The sequence below is a fragment of the Scomber scombrus genome, chromosome 10, assembly GCF_963691925.1.
Source record: "Scomber scombrus chromosome 10, fScoSco1.1, whole genome shotgun sequence".
NCBI classification, from domain to species: domain Eukaryota; kingdom Metazoa; phylum Chordata; class Actinopteri; order Scombriformes; family Scombridae; genus Scomber; species Scomber scombrus.
This window is the reverse complement of record NC_084979.1, coordinates 23,909,071-23,923,698: the sequence shown is the minus strand read 5'-3', so window position 1 is coordinate 23,923,698 and position 14,628 is coordinate 23,909,071.

Below are 14,628 nucleotides of genomic sequence, written 5' to 3'. Positions count from 1 at the left end.
CTACACCGTAGCCTCGCAATTGACACTTCACAGTAAGCTACAACACTAGCAATCAGTAAAGCTATCAAGCTCACAGGAAGTTACGATGAAGTCAGCCATCCAAAGAAACTCTGCCAATTCCTTATCTTCCAGTCGTCTACTTTCCCCAGCCAGATGAGATGAAAAAACACTGTGAAATATATTTAGTAAACTCTGTAATTGAGTGGAAACTACAGTGAGATGAAAGTATAAGATCACACCACACAGACTCCACACAAAGACATAAATTAGTCTGGGTCTTTCTATTAAATACGCTTTGAAAAGAAATAGTAAAAACTTGTCATACCGCAACACTTTGGATGAAAAACTGTGCTCTCTGAGCAGCCAGAATAAATTGTGCAGGCATTTTGCCATCTAAACCTCAACTGAAGCTCAATGAAGAGCTGATATGAATAAAACCTGAACCTTGGTTAAAAAAAACCCCAACAGGATACCCAAAATCTACTCAATTCAGTGACACATTCCCAGCACCTGTTACTGTAATACTGCGGACAGCTTACCCCAAAAAAAGAAAAATATAAACAACAAACAGATAAATAAACAAACAAACCGATAGACGGACAAACATGACCTTTAATTTCCACCGATTGCCCCAGAGAAGCTAATGAACATTTCTGTAAACATCGACATTTGGTGAGAGTCGTTTTAATTACTCTCCACAGAGAAAGCCACGCATTGGCAAGGAGCGAAAATGGAGATAAACATTTAATCAAGCGTGACCCCGAGTTCGATTAGGCAAATTCTCCGAGTACTGGCGTCTATAAAAACAACAACAACGGTCCAGGTTCGGCAGTGTGATGACAGCAATGTACCAGAACTGGCAATGAACAGTCTGGCGATTTGACCAGAATAACCAGATCGCTCTAATAAAAGTCACACTAATCCACAGCAGAAAGAGTTTATCCAGCCAGTGTTTTAATGAGGTCAGGATATTCCAAGGGGGATGCTCCAGCTTTTGCACCAGGAGTTTTCAAGCCTGCAGTGCACTCCACACAAATTTAAATATGATGTGTTTGTTAAAGCTGAGGGTTGGAAGTCACAGTTGGCGGAGAAGTAAACTGCAAATGCACAGGGCACCCTGTTTTTTTTTATTTTTTTATTATTAACCTTTTCCAAAGCCACCCATGAATACCAAATATACAGAAAAATAAAAACAATATTTACAATACACAAATACAGTAAGATTTACAGCAGGCATACAAACAGAGACAACATTCAAAGACATTCAACCAAAGACATTAACTTCATTCATAAAAAAACACGTACATTCACACTGTATATCTGCAAAAGATGTGTGAAATGACTATAAGGGACCAGCTCTTCCATTTCAGCAGGCTTTTGCAAAAATATTGAAAGAGCGAAATATTGAAGAGACAACTTTAGTACTAATCTGATGTTCATCAAGAGAATAAATAATCCTGGGATCTGGTATAGTGTGAGGTGATCTATAACTGAGACAACATGAGATATATGTAGGAGTTTGTGCAGTAGTGCTGTGTAGATACATATGATACAATGTCAGCCAACTGGTTGAGATGCATACCATGTAACCACAACATCCACCTTTATATTCCAGCTGCAGACCTTTGTTGTATGTAGTGCTCCTCTCTCTAACCATGTTTCCTCTCACTCTGTACTTCCATCTATCAAAAAAAAAAAGATCTTTAAACTGGAAACAAACAGCCCAACGAACTTAAACTAACTTTTACATACTCAGTTCATATTCTGACCCTTCAGAGTATTGCTATAATTAGTCTCGTACCTAATGTCTGAACCACAAATCTATTTTTTATTCATAAATACCTCGTCAGTCATTAATAAATGAGCGATTAATCCTTAATGAAGTAGAGAGCAGAGTGTAGTTTTAAGGTTTTACACTATTTGCTTATGGAGAACAAAAAAATCATAATCTCACTATATTATGGTCTTATCTTACTTTAAATGGGAAAGGGGAAATAACCATTATAATGATTTCAATGAATTTTACTAAATGTGAACAATTCAATAATGTTTTTGAATGGTGATTTTTGAAGAAATATGTGTCATTTAACCCAGAACCCCCCCCGTTTTGGACAGAAAGGTTTTTAAGGGTGTTTTTTTACTGTTCTCAAATACAAAAACAAGGGTCAAATTTGACCTGAAATGTGTGTAAGAGGGGTTTTTTTAAGTTTAATTAAATGATATTTTGATCAGTTGCAGGTGATGTTGTATTATTATTATAACAATAATGAGAATAAATTTAATTTGAACCATACTTTTCATTCTAAGTGAAATTCAAAGTTAATAATAACTTCAATGATACTGTGCAAAATTGCAAAGTCCAGTCGAGCAGCCTACTCACACGCCACAGTAAACAAAAGCTTGAAGTGAAGCTTTGTTTTGGTCACAAACCTGCCACACACCTAATTTAATTTACTGCTGGACTGAGAAAAGCGTAAAACTGGATAGTCTGCCCATTACATTCAAACGCACGACAGATACCACAGAAAACTGGAATTAGGGAGTGTATATTAAGGAAAGCAGCGCCATGGTTGTGATGTTTCATATCTTTAATAGAAATATTTTAGTTGAAAAAACACAGAGAGAGAATCATTACTGTTTTCATAGAACAAATGAACGAATAAAAAATATTCACCCTCCCCAAGTGTATTGTTGTGTGAAATCATAACAGCAGGATCCAAGATAACAGTGACATGGAGCGGGTTAACAGTCAGAGATAAGGAGTGAATGATTACGCCGCACTGCAGCCAATTGTGCTCGTCATTATAGCACCTATCTTACAGTGTTACTGACAGTCTCTCAGGTTTATCCGATCTCGCCTTTAATTTAATTTGTTGTGGTTTTTGATCACTGCTTCCTCGGCTGTTACACCCGCTGCCTGGTGAGTCCACTAAGTGTTTCTACCGGTGCTCCTGCTCTGTCCTGAGTGGCGGCATATTGCATGTAGGCACCATGCTGTGCTGCTACTGGCGGTGGCGTGAGGCAGAGAGGATTATTCCTGACGACAGGGGCATTAAATGTGTAGCAGGCCGGTGGAGGCCTGAGCTGATGCTCTCTTGTCTGTTTTGGTTCAGCACCAGTTCAGAAGCAGCCTCCTCTAAGCTGAGTGGGAGCTCACAGTACTCAGAGCGTTGTGCCGTTCATTAAAGGCTGAGGGTGTCACACCAGCTTAGACCCAGTGTCCTCCCTCAACCAAGGCTTCATGCTGTACTCCTCTGCCTCTGCTTTTTAAGACTGAGTGATTTGGAATATACTCACTTCTCCAAAAATTGCCATTTTTTTCTGTTTATCAATGCTTTATAATGTCACACAACTTGAGCCACTTGTTAAAAGTCAGCAAGGTTTATGTCTACAAGCAGGCAAACACTGAGGAGTCTAATCCAGCATGGTTGTAGCGCAGAAAATATTGCTAGCTCTTGTCCTCAGGACTCGCGTTGCAAGTCATAAATGCTGTTGTTCAAACTTTACGCCCATAAGAGCTGCTACAGAAGTACACAGTTAAGGGGCAACTCCAACTTAACAGCAGAAAAAGTCTGTCCCAAATAAAATCAGCTCTTTTCTTTAACTTGTAGTTTCCAACAGATGACACACTTGCTTTGAATCCTACAATAATACACAGCCTCCATAAGATCTCGAAAGTAAACCAAAGAGCAAGAGGTCTATCTTGAAAATAGCACTGGCAAAATTGCAATTCTCCAGCGCATCTCTCAAGTCCTGCAACCTTCATGCCAGCGTAACCAAACATCAGGCTGACTCTGTTTGATCTTGAAAGGGATATAAGCCTAAAGCCCTTCCTGTGTGAGATGTCCTTCTTAAAAAAGATTCTAATCTCAACCGAAATGTCTAGCAAAATAGAGGTCATCGTGCCAGAGCACCAAGCAGACAATAGCAGTAGGCTGCAGACCTAAGGGGGATTCTGTGAGGATTTGTTCCCATGTGTCTCACCTGAGCGACACTGGGACATCCGTAGCTGAAAGAGCAAGGTAAACATACACTCCTGGAAGCATTTCTATTTTCCTGTGCAAACCCTGCTCACTATGAAGCGGTGGATCATCTCATTTTAACAGATGAGACATCACAGCAATGTCACTGATTTCAACTACAATAAAAAGCTATTCCAATCATGACCTCCTTTTGTATTTCTTTCAATAACACCTTGTTTGTCTCTGCTACAGTTGCTAAGTAAATTCTCAAGCACTGCCAGGTACTTCTCTCCCATTGATAATTTGAAGGCTGATAGCATATCCGTACTCCACACGCCGCTCATGATTCAATGACGAGACTTCCATTCAACCTTCTAAACTCCCGTCCCCTCCCTTGAATTTTGATTCGATTGGTTTATCTAATTTTCCAGTAAATGCTTGAAATGTATTCCTGCACACCTTCCTCTCATGAAACTACGCAGGGGAATCATGAGAATGAGATAAAAATTAATAGTTCTGCATTAGCTTCACTTCACCTCACCAGCAAAACCATAGCCACACCCCCCTCCCCCTCCCCCTCCCCCCACTTTTTTCATCCTCCTTCCAGATTAAAGTTTCCAAGCAGCAAGTTGTATCATTTCCACCAAAAGTAAAATGAAGTGTGTACCTCTCTTCATGAATGAAACTGAAACAGAGTCATCTAAGATTTGAACAAGGTGCAAAATAATGTACAACTGCAAGAGACGGGCTGCCGGAGAGAGGAAAAATAGATAGTTTATGAATATTCCCTCATATCAGTTACATTACACAGGACGTGCAACTGTCGAGTATGCAAAAAATGCCTTCTTGGAGGTTTTCTGTGAATATGTTAATGTGCACAAATAATGAATAGATACATGAACTCATCTACAAAAATAAGCGAGGTAGTTGTGTCCTTGAGTGAGAAACACTGCAAGTTGAAGACGAGAAGAGTCATAAGTTAACTAATTCATTTACTTATTTTTTTTTGTTTACAGTCACTGTTTATGTGCAACAGATGTTATTATGGGTGGAACAGTCAATAATATGATGAATTTCTAATACATTCATTCGAGTTCAAAGGCAAACACACATTATAATAAATTATATTGAAATATTCAACATGGCTTAATCAATGTTGTTAAAAACACCTCATATATGTCTGCTAAAGTCTGAATACCTACCAAACTGAAAACCAAACATGCAAACAACAACTGTCAAATATAAAGTGGACAAACTTTATGGGCTACTTATTGCTATGAGAGAAGAATAATGACATGCATTCAATCAATTCTTATTGCTTAAATAGGTAGATAGGTAGATTCCTTAAACACAAAAAAGAGGGAAATTAGTGTATTAAAGAGGACCTATTATGCTTTTAGTGGTTTCATGTTATTTATATAATGTTATGATGTTATAAAATCAATGTTAAACATGGTCAGAGTTAAAGGTTAACATATGTGGAAATGCTCCCTGCAAGCCAATTCATAAATTCCATTTTGTTGTTGTTTTTTTTAATCTTGCCAACAAGTTGACATCAGCCTTGGTTGCTAAGGTTGTTGCTAAGGTTATTCCATGTGTTATTTTCATTGTTTACGTGCATATTCTCAGATCAGATTCTTGTTCAGACATGTATGGATGTATTTTAGAAGATTATATTTGAAGTAAAGGATGAAAAAGAATAAGTGAAATCCTACAACTATAATTTTTTTTTCATGGTTTGTTCACATGGTTTGCCTCCCGAGCTGCCAGAAGTCAGCCATGACGTAGCTTCTGGAAGCAAACCAATTAATACAGAGTCGGCTCATCGAGACGGGCTCCATAAAGAGGCTGTATGAGATAAATAAGGATTTTTTTTTCTTAACTGTGAATCATGCAAAGCTACTCTAGTGGAGTCCCAGAATAAAAATATAGAGCTGGAAATGAGCATAATAGGTCCCCTTTAAGCATGCTGAGCTAGTGCCGGAAATATGCACAGAATTGATGAGGTGTCACTTTCACTAAGAGTCACACAATTGCACCGACAAGAGCCTCTCTGATCCCTCCCTTCCTGCCTGTCTGCCACCAATGAGGCACAAACACTCTGATTTGCATGGTCTGCACAAAAAAGAAATGTCCTTGATTTTAGGGAAAGGTTGCATTGCTCTCTTCAGTCCTGGAAAACACTATTGGCATGCATATCACACCACCGCTGGAATTGCATTTCTTTTTTTGCATACTTTTTCCCAATATCCTATCAGCCCACAAAAACACAGACAGACGAATCCGCAGCCCAGTAACACAGCATGGGGCTTTTCCTAAAATGTGTCGGTTATGATTTAATTTGGTAATAAACGACAAGACATGCTAACAACTGTAGCTGACAGCATTTATCCCCAGCAAATGCTTAGACTTACATTTTGAGATCAATTTCAAAGCCATGTTAATTAATTTAGACTGCTAGCAGCACAATGCAGGTCAGACAGGGCAAGCAAGTTACAACATCAGCCAATTAGAAACACACAAGCGTTTTACATTTTTTTCATAACTAGGGCAGGCCTATTGAGCAAAGATATGACAGATGCAAACTTGGATGGAGACTGTAGAATGTACAGTAAAAGAAAATATGTGTATTCCTTGCTGTATTAATTACCCGTATATTTTTGTCTACTTCTACAGATTCATGTCTTTACCAAGGATAAATTAGTCCTTTCAACTATTTTCCCAAATATATACACTGTACAAAGTCGGAGTAAAAACTGTATGTAAATGACAGATTGTCTTTTTGAATATCCTGTTCCTTAAAAACGATCATGTCTGGTGCGTTATCATCTGGTTGTTTTTCAGTCAATTAACTTTCATCACTGCAGATGACTATATTTATATGGTCACAATTTGTTAATCAGAAGCATGGATGGTTGATTTTTGCATATTGGTTTTCAGATTTGTCATGGGGTGCATTTGGGTCTAATTACTACCAGTTATTCCCTGAAAAGGAGGACCGGATTTTCATCTATCAATAGCGGAGATGAAAGTGATAAATTCATCAAACTGTCCTCTGAGAAAAAGAGCAAGGTTGGTAAATGAGCTCTGAGGCAAATGAAGCAACATCCTGTTAGGGAAACACAGTGTAACATGTTTATGCAGGACTTGTGCATATGTTGTGCATATGTTGATCCATGCAGTGAAATCAAGCAAGAGCAGATCAATTACTATACGCATAACAGATCATAAAGATTGCTGAAAATGACAGCTGTCATTTCTTCTAAAGATTTTTAAAATCCTTTTTTCCTGTTTTGGATTTGATGCTTTGTTGATGCTAGTGGTCGCTAGTGATTTAAGTCTACATATGACTATATAGAAAGAAAGAAAAAAGTCTTATTGTGCATTTTATAAAAATTAAACTAAATTGCAGGTGAAACTGCGTGACTGCTACATGCCTGTAGAAAGTTGTGATATAGACAGCAACTTTTCACTTTTCCCAAAGTCTTCAAATTCCTGTATAAAACATTTTTTATATATATGCAACTCTATAAACATCAAACAAGAAAAAATTTCCCTTAAGTAAACGATTGTGTGCTGAAAATAATTTTAAATGTCTGTCCTTTAGGTAAAGAAAAAGAAAAAAACACAGCAAAGGGTATCTGTGACATCTTTTTTACAAAAGCAAAGCCTTTTAGCTTTGATTTTCCAGAGAGAAAATGTAAAGTGGTGCGTTATCTTCCCTAATGTGATGCAAATATGAAACGCCAGACACCTTGAGCCTTCACGGTGCCAATGTTAAACACTATTTACGTTTACGTCGAGAGCCCTTCATAATGCTCGCTAAATACAGCAGGATTGAAGTTTTGTGAATAAGACTCAACGTACAATTGGCATTAACCTTTGATTTATGCCAAAAGGGTTTCCTTGCAGAATAAGCACAGGGAAAAAAATCTATAGTAAACACTGAGAATACAAGATGAGACAGAATGTCTCGGGTTAAATATGAGGAAAGAGGGAGAGAATATTTTGTCTGTTTTGTGGTTTATTCTTATAATCGAACAGAGTGTACTGTGATCAGGCTATTCATGGAAAGCCCAGTGGCATTTAATTCTCTATTTGAGAGAATATTTGATAGATCATGGACAACCTTGCTGACTATGGTGTAGCTTTAACATTTTTATAATAATGTTATACAATTGCTAAGTTTGTGCTCAGAAATGTTTCTGAAGCTGCACTATAAAAGTCATCAATATCAAACATAATGCACAGCAAAAATCTTTCATACAATTAAAACAAGCATGCTAAATTGTCCAATAAGTGGTATGTGAGGAGAGAGCACAATACAGAATGAACTTAAATATTCGCTGTTACCATGTGGCGTACAACCTATTAAACATGTGAACAGTAAAGACAAACAGTTTCATTTCAGTGGTGATATTTTGTTGGGATTGGAGGACCTCGTGAGGAGATTTTATGTTGTTTTGAAGAGTGTTCACGTGGCTTACAAATCTGTCTGAAAAGGGCCTGAAAGAACGGTGTGTCTTATGGATGGGCACTTTTGTAAAGAGATGGATTGAGTAGAAAGCGGTACGATAAGGAGCAGAGGCCTTACCTCATTAGTGTTCCACCGGTGTCTCTCCTTTGGCAGCGAGGTGCATTTTGGTAGACATTCAAGCAGCTTCTTGGGCAGGTATATTTTCAAATGTCCGTGTTCATCTGCAACAAGAGCAAGACAAAACAGATATTTATCACAGCCTTCATACCTTATTGACTTGTTCATCTGCCTCTTCATCAGTCTATCAGTTTCTCTGCGGCAAAACGCTGACTGTAAAATAACTATCCCCAACTGAATTAGAGAATTAATTTAAGAATAGAGTATATTTGCATACATTTTATTTGTGCTTGGCTAAATTATTTTACTGTGAAATGCATTCTATCAGGGGAGTTCACCAGAAATTTTTCACTGTCAACTTGTAAAGGCTGTGTCTATTCATTATTTAGACACAATAAACACCCTTGAGTGATTTTATAGTGTATGGGGATTTAGTATGGGAATCTGTGTGCTGCATGCCAGAATGTGGTATATTATTCAGGGAAATAATTACAATTACCAGGCCCAATGCTTACATCATAATGTATGTCGTTCAATCTATAATTTACATTTTACAATCAGCTCACAAGCATTATAAAACAGTATGGTTTAAAGACCCCTGCATGCATGGATGCATTCAAATGCTCATTTCATTCCACTGCATTCTTCCTGCTCAAATATGCAGATGGCTTGAGTGTGAACAAAGAGGACAAAGAGTGTTTAGGGAGACAAAAATGTGTTGAATTTATTATATCATGAAAAACCCTATTATGGTTGTGTTGTGATCATCTCATGTAGACACGTAAGCCTACATGAGACTTATTGTACGTGTCAAAAATTGTAGTGATTTACGTACAAATAGAGGATAAAAATGTCAAAAAGCAGAACTTGTCTATCACCTTTTTAAATCTATTAAAAGTTGGAGATAATGCTACAGTGGAAGTCAAAAACAAACTTGGGTGCAAAAGGTTTTATTACAACGGGTGAATAGAGACTTCTGCATCATCCAGACACAGCAAGCTGATGTATGCTTCCCTTGTCTCTGTAGCTTCCAAAAAGGTTTAGGTTATTCTTATTCATACGGTGCTCACCTAATCTTTTATAGATATCACACTTCCAATACATTTACAAACTGTAACACTGCAAAACCTGGATACAGAGTTACATTTAATCCAGGTAATGTTCCTGCATGTGAAAATGCAGTGGTAAAATGTAACTAAGTGCATTCACTTAAGTACTATATTGAAGTACTTTTACTTAGGTTAAGTATATCTATTTTATGCTACTCATAGCTATAACTACTAGCTGCTTTTCAGATAAATATTTTATATGTAAAACATCTGATCAGTTTATAAAATAATTGTCGTTATAGATTAAACTACCTAGCTCTATCTTGACAATGTTAAAATTATGTTTACATGAACACGTCAATTAGCATCAGTACTAATATTCCAGTAATATATAGCCTACTGTATATGCTGATTGAATACAACATTAAATGGGGGCGTTTTGCATAATGGGTACTTTTACTTGTGATGACTTGACTTAAATGTAGAGAACAAGTACAATGAAAAGTGTTTTGTGGCTTTTGGAGACTGTGCAATAGGCAGATAAAATGCAACTAAGACATAAAACAATGTAAACGCATGCAATAACAAAAGAAGGAAACACTATGTCCAAGTACATTCAGGGGAAGAAAGTAGCATACAATAAAAAAGTACACTACTCTAGAGTCAAAGTACAGTTTGCTGCCAGTTCGTCTAATTTTGAAAGCAGAACTTCTAATTGCAATGGAGTGTTTTTTCATTGTAGTATTCCTACTTTTACTTTAATTAAAGATCTCACTACTTATTCCACCAGAAGACTGTTTGTAAATTAAGTCACCAATGTTAATTAAAAATGCTGCGTTTATTTGTATTGCAATTCAGCTTTAAAATAAAGTGCAACTGGAAAATAAATTTCATCGAGCTGTATTCTTCATACTGTATAAGACTGTTGGTTAGAATACTAAGAAAAAATTGGCGTGTAAAAAAGGGGTGAGAAAAAAGCTTGAATATGAGCGCTGACTATGGATCCCTGGGGTAGCTGATATCACTGGTTGACTGGAGAAAAAAAAAGAGAAAAAGTTCAACCAAGAAAATACTGCTTTAAAGCCAAAACAAATAATCCACTGGTGCACTTGATTATGGGGTTATAACAAGAGTGCATGTAGCTTGCTTTACATCACAGCAAGAACAGAGTGCTACTGCCCAGAAACCTCCATATGGAAAATTCAATGGGGATGAACACAGTTGGTCCACAGAGATGGCGCTGGCTTGGAGCCTCTGAGTGTAATGCATAAGGTGGAACATCATCGCTCCCCAAGGAATGAGAGACTGGGCCTGTAGTTCTGTAGTATTTGCCATATCCATCTGTACCTATAATTCTGCATGTAGACTCTGTTTTATATGAGCTGAACAGGTATCTGTAATCGTTCGCTTCGCCCAATTAAGAATCACATACAGCATCTGCTCCTTGGTACCACCAGAGCGGTTTCACTGTCAGAACTGGAAAACATGCTGCAACTGAATGATCAGAGAGGTACCAAAGGGAAAAAAAGGAAGTTTCATCTATGTGTGCCCTTATTATTGTACAGCAGCAACTTAAAACAGGCATGAAGCTAGAGTTTAGCTTTGCTGCAGTGCCACACATTTGTTATCTTTCACTAAAAGGGTCCACAAGGGAAAGGGGCCTTCAATATTGAATCCCATTCCCAAATAGAAATTCACATGGGATCTACACTGAGATGCAGCATAGGCCAGAACAAAGTCTTGGCCATCTCCCATCGTACAAAATGTGCTCGGAAGATTTGCTCTTTGCAACCAGCAGACAGCAGTAGCAGCAGATACATATGGCGAGTCTGTCTCTCTACAGATTTTTCGGGATTCAGCGCTGCCCTCTGGCACACCCTCCTATGCCACCATCAACACGAGACGGAGCGGGCTTGGAATATGTCTCGAGTATACTGAGGATTTTCTCACCGGGAGAGTCGAGATAGAAATCTACCATTGAAGGATATGTCTGCTCAATCTGCCAGCAGGCAAAAACACTTGGATTGAGAACATACAGCATAGAGGATTTTGACAAATGCAATAAAATGGTGGTCTCATAATTAAACCGCTCATTGCACAAGATGTTTTTGTGCGTGGTATTGTTGGGTCTACACAGCTTTCTCTGCCATGGTCCCCTGAATTATGCAAAACGCATCTCAGCTCAGTATTCTGTGCACATGAGAAGATGACACAACTGCAACGTAACAGCATTTTGCTTTGAAATGCCAATCTTGTATTTGTCAGCTAACAAGCCCCCTAAGCATTAAAGCAACCTATGTAAACCCTGCAGGACTAACAAGGTGTTAACTGGGTTTCTCCTAATCCCTTAACCTTACATGGTCGCTTCTGAAATCAGGTTACTGCCGAAACTGGGGAATGATCAGATTACTAATGTGCATATAAACGCACTGAATGTGAAAAGGACACAATACTGTTATGAAGACATTCTCATAAGAGCTGAATCCTTAGATGTTTTGGGGGGTTTTTTTCACAGCAAACAAAGAATAATAATCTCTACATTCTAGGTGATGTGTTGTCAAGTTGTATTGAAATTTGTATTTGTATTTATCTTGTTTTTATACACTACAATATTTCAATGGTTCACTTCTGATATATTGCATAGAAGAACTTCTACAAAAGGCATTTCCACCCTGTTTTATTAGCTGCTAAACTAATGTAAGCAGGCCAATTAAAGCCACGGCCCTCCTGCATTCATAGCTCTGCCTTGCTGTAACACATATTTAAAAATCTAATTTTCAGATTAGATCCATCTCATCAGACATACTGCGCAGTCAGAATACTTACTCTAGCAAATTGGATTTGAAATTAAACAACAGGTCCCGTATGGGGTTAAAGTGCTGACTTTCTGCTTGAAAAGTGTTTGATGGTGTTCATATTTTTGGGCCAACAGTGCAGAACTTGTAGCCCTTTCTATCCACACTTATGAAACAAAGAAATTGGATAGTAATCCTGAACATACAGACAAGGAAACCAAGGAGTTTTTATTGCCAAACTGTGTGAATCCCAAGTGAGCATGTGTTTCACTTGCTGACGACCAGACTGGAGGCAAAAAGCCCCCAAAACAAGCAAGAAATGAATATGGCTACAGTACAAGCCTGGCAGAGCATCATCAGGGAACACACCAAGTGTCTGTTCGTGTCTCTAGATCATGGATTTCACACAGTCACTGACTGGAACGAGTCTAATGACAATATGCTACTGATTTAAGCTTTAAAATATTTGTTATTTAACTAACAAAATATGCCATGTAATTTTACAATATCCAAATATTCTGAAATGTTGTTTGCAGGATCATCACTGTTATGGACAAATTACTCTTTATTGCATTTATTTGAAATTTATTTAACATTTAGTGGATGCTTTTGCTGCTAAATTATGTATTATTACTATGTAGAAGGAAAAAAAGTCATGACAAGGATGCTGTCTGTCTCTAAACTACTTCTAAATGTTAACTATTTCTAAAATGTAAAAGCCTTTTCAAAAGCCTATTGTACATTTATATCAGATTATATAGGGGTGCCGCTGTGCTCAAGGTTTTATCTCAGATACTGATGACTGTATTTCCTTGAAGAACAGGCTGGCTACTGTTATTATATTTTAAATAGTGCACTGTGCTTTGTGCTCTTAAATAAAGCATGTGTTTTAGATGTGGCACTTATTTTTCAGATGTTCAGTGTTGGCCTTCTCTAATCTGAGAGTCCTTGTCTAACTTGAGAGGGGCCTTGTTTTTACACAAGAACGTTCCTTACGAGACTCTCGAAGCATACAAAAGTGAACTCAACATAGCTGTTGAGTGCTGAGGTTTCTTTTCAAAACTCTAAACTGCTTCATTCTTTCAGCTGCCATTTATCTATACTACTAACACTACAGCTGCTGTATGTCTACTGTTCCCTCCACCAGGCATTTCCATAGATGTGAAGGGGGGAACTGTGAGCGTTCCAACAAAGTATTGCTTACTAATTAAAGATTTGCCCACTGTGGCATGAAAATGCACATATACTGTAGACTGCGCATCAGCTGAAAACAGCCCACAGGGGAATAGCTTGGATGCCAGATTTGGAATAGGTTTACAGAATAAAGACGAGCTCTTCCTAATCAAATTGCCTGATTTGATCAATGTATGAACGACAAATTACCCACAAAAATCTGGCTTTGAAAATGTACGTGTAGCTCTTTTTTTTCTTAACCAGAAGCTGATCAAAGCTTGAAAGGAGCACTCTATTTCTTGCATTTCCTGTGGACTCTCCAGTAAGGTTTAATATTTATTTTGGAGTCTAAACAGCAGGCTTAATGACTGCTTGTACATTAGCCAAGAAAGGGATACACAGAAAACTACTATTTGGTTGTAAAACACTAAAGTGCAAGACAGGCTGATACCAGAGCTTGTTACATGAGCGGATGTGCTGAGCTGAGCTGGCACACTGGAGCCAATTACATTCTAAGTCTTGATGAGCGAGCTCACGTACAAAGAGGCTACAAACAGGGAGAGGGGCTCTGTTCAACACAGAGGCTACAGGTCTGCAGCTTTCATGTTGCTATCACTGGCCATTTGTGTGCTGAGCAGTGGCAGACTGTGCATGCTCCTTCATAATTCACATCACTCTCTGTCAAATGGGTATAAATATATATATTTCTGTGTGCTGATGTTTGGATTATCACTGATCCTGGCTTCTAAGCAAACACTTGGGCCTGAATTTAAGGGTATCTGTCATGCTAGCTTGCTCCAGCCCCACCCTAGAGACGAGAGCGAGGGTCATGAGACTGGAAAGGCTGACAAAAACAAATCTTTAATCAATATCCGAGCCCTGAACGCAAAACCCTTTCTCTTCCGTCTCTGTCTCAGAGCGCTCTGGGAGTGACAGTTTTTCTTTTTAATCTGTGCCCACATTGTGGAGAAATTGCAAGCTAATGTTTTGGCTATAGATCATTCAACAAATCGCTGCTGGCGGTGCATATCCAAAGTAACAGCTTGAATGCAAAC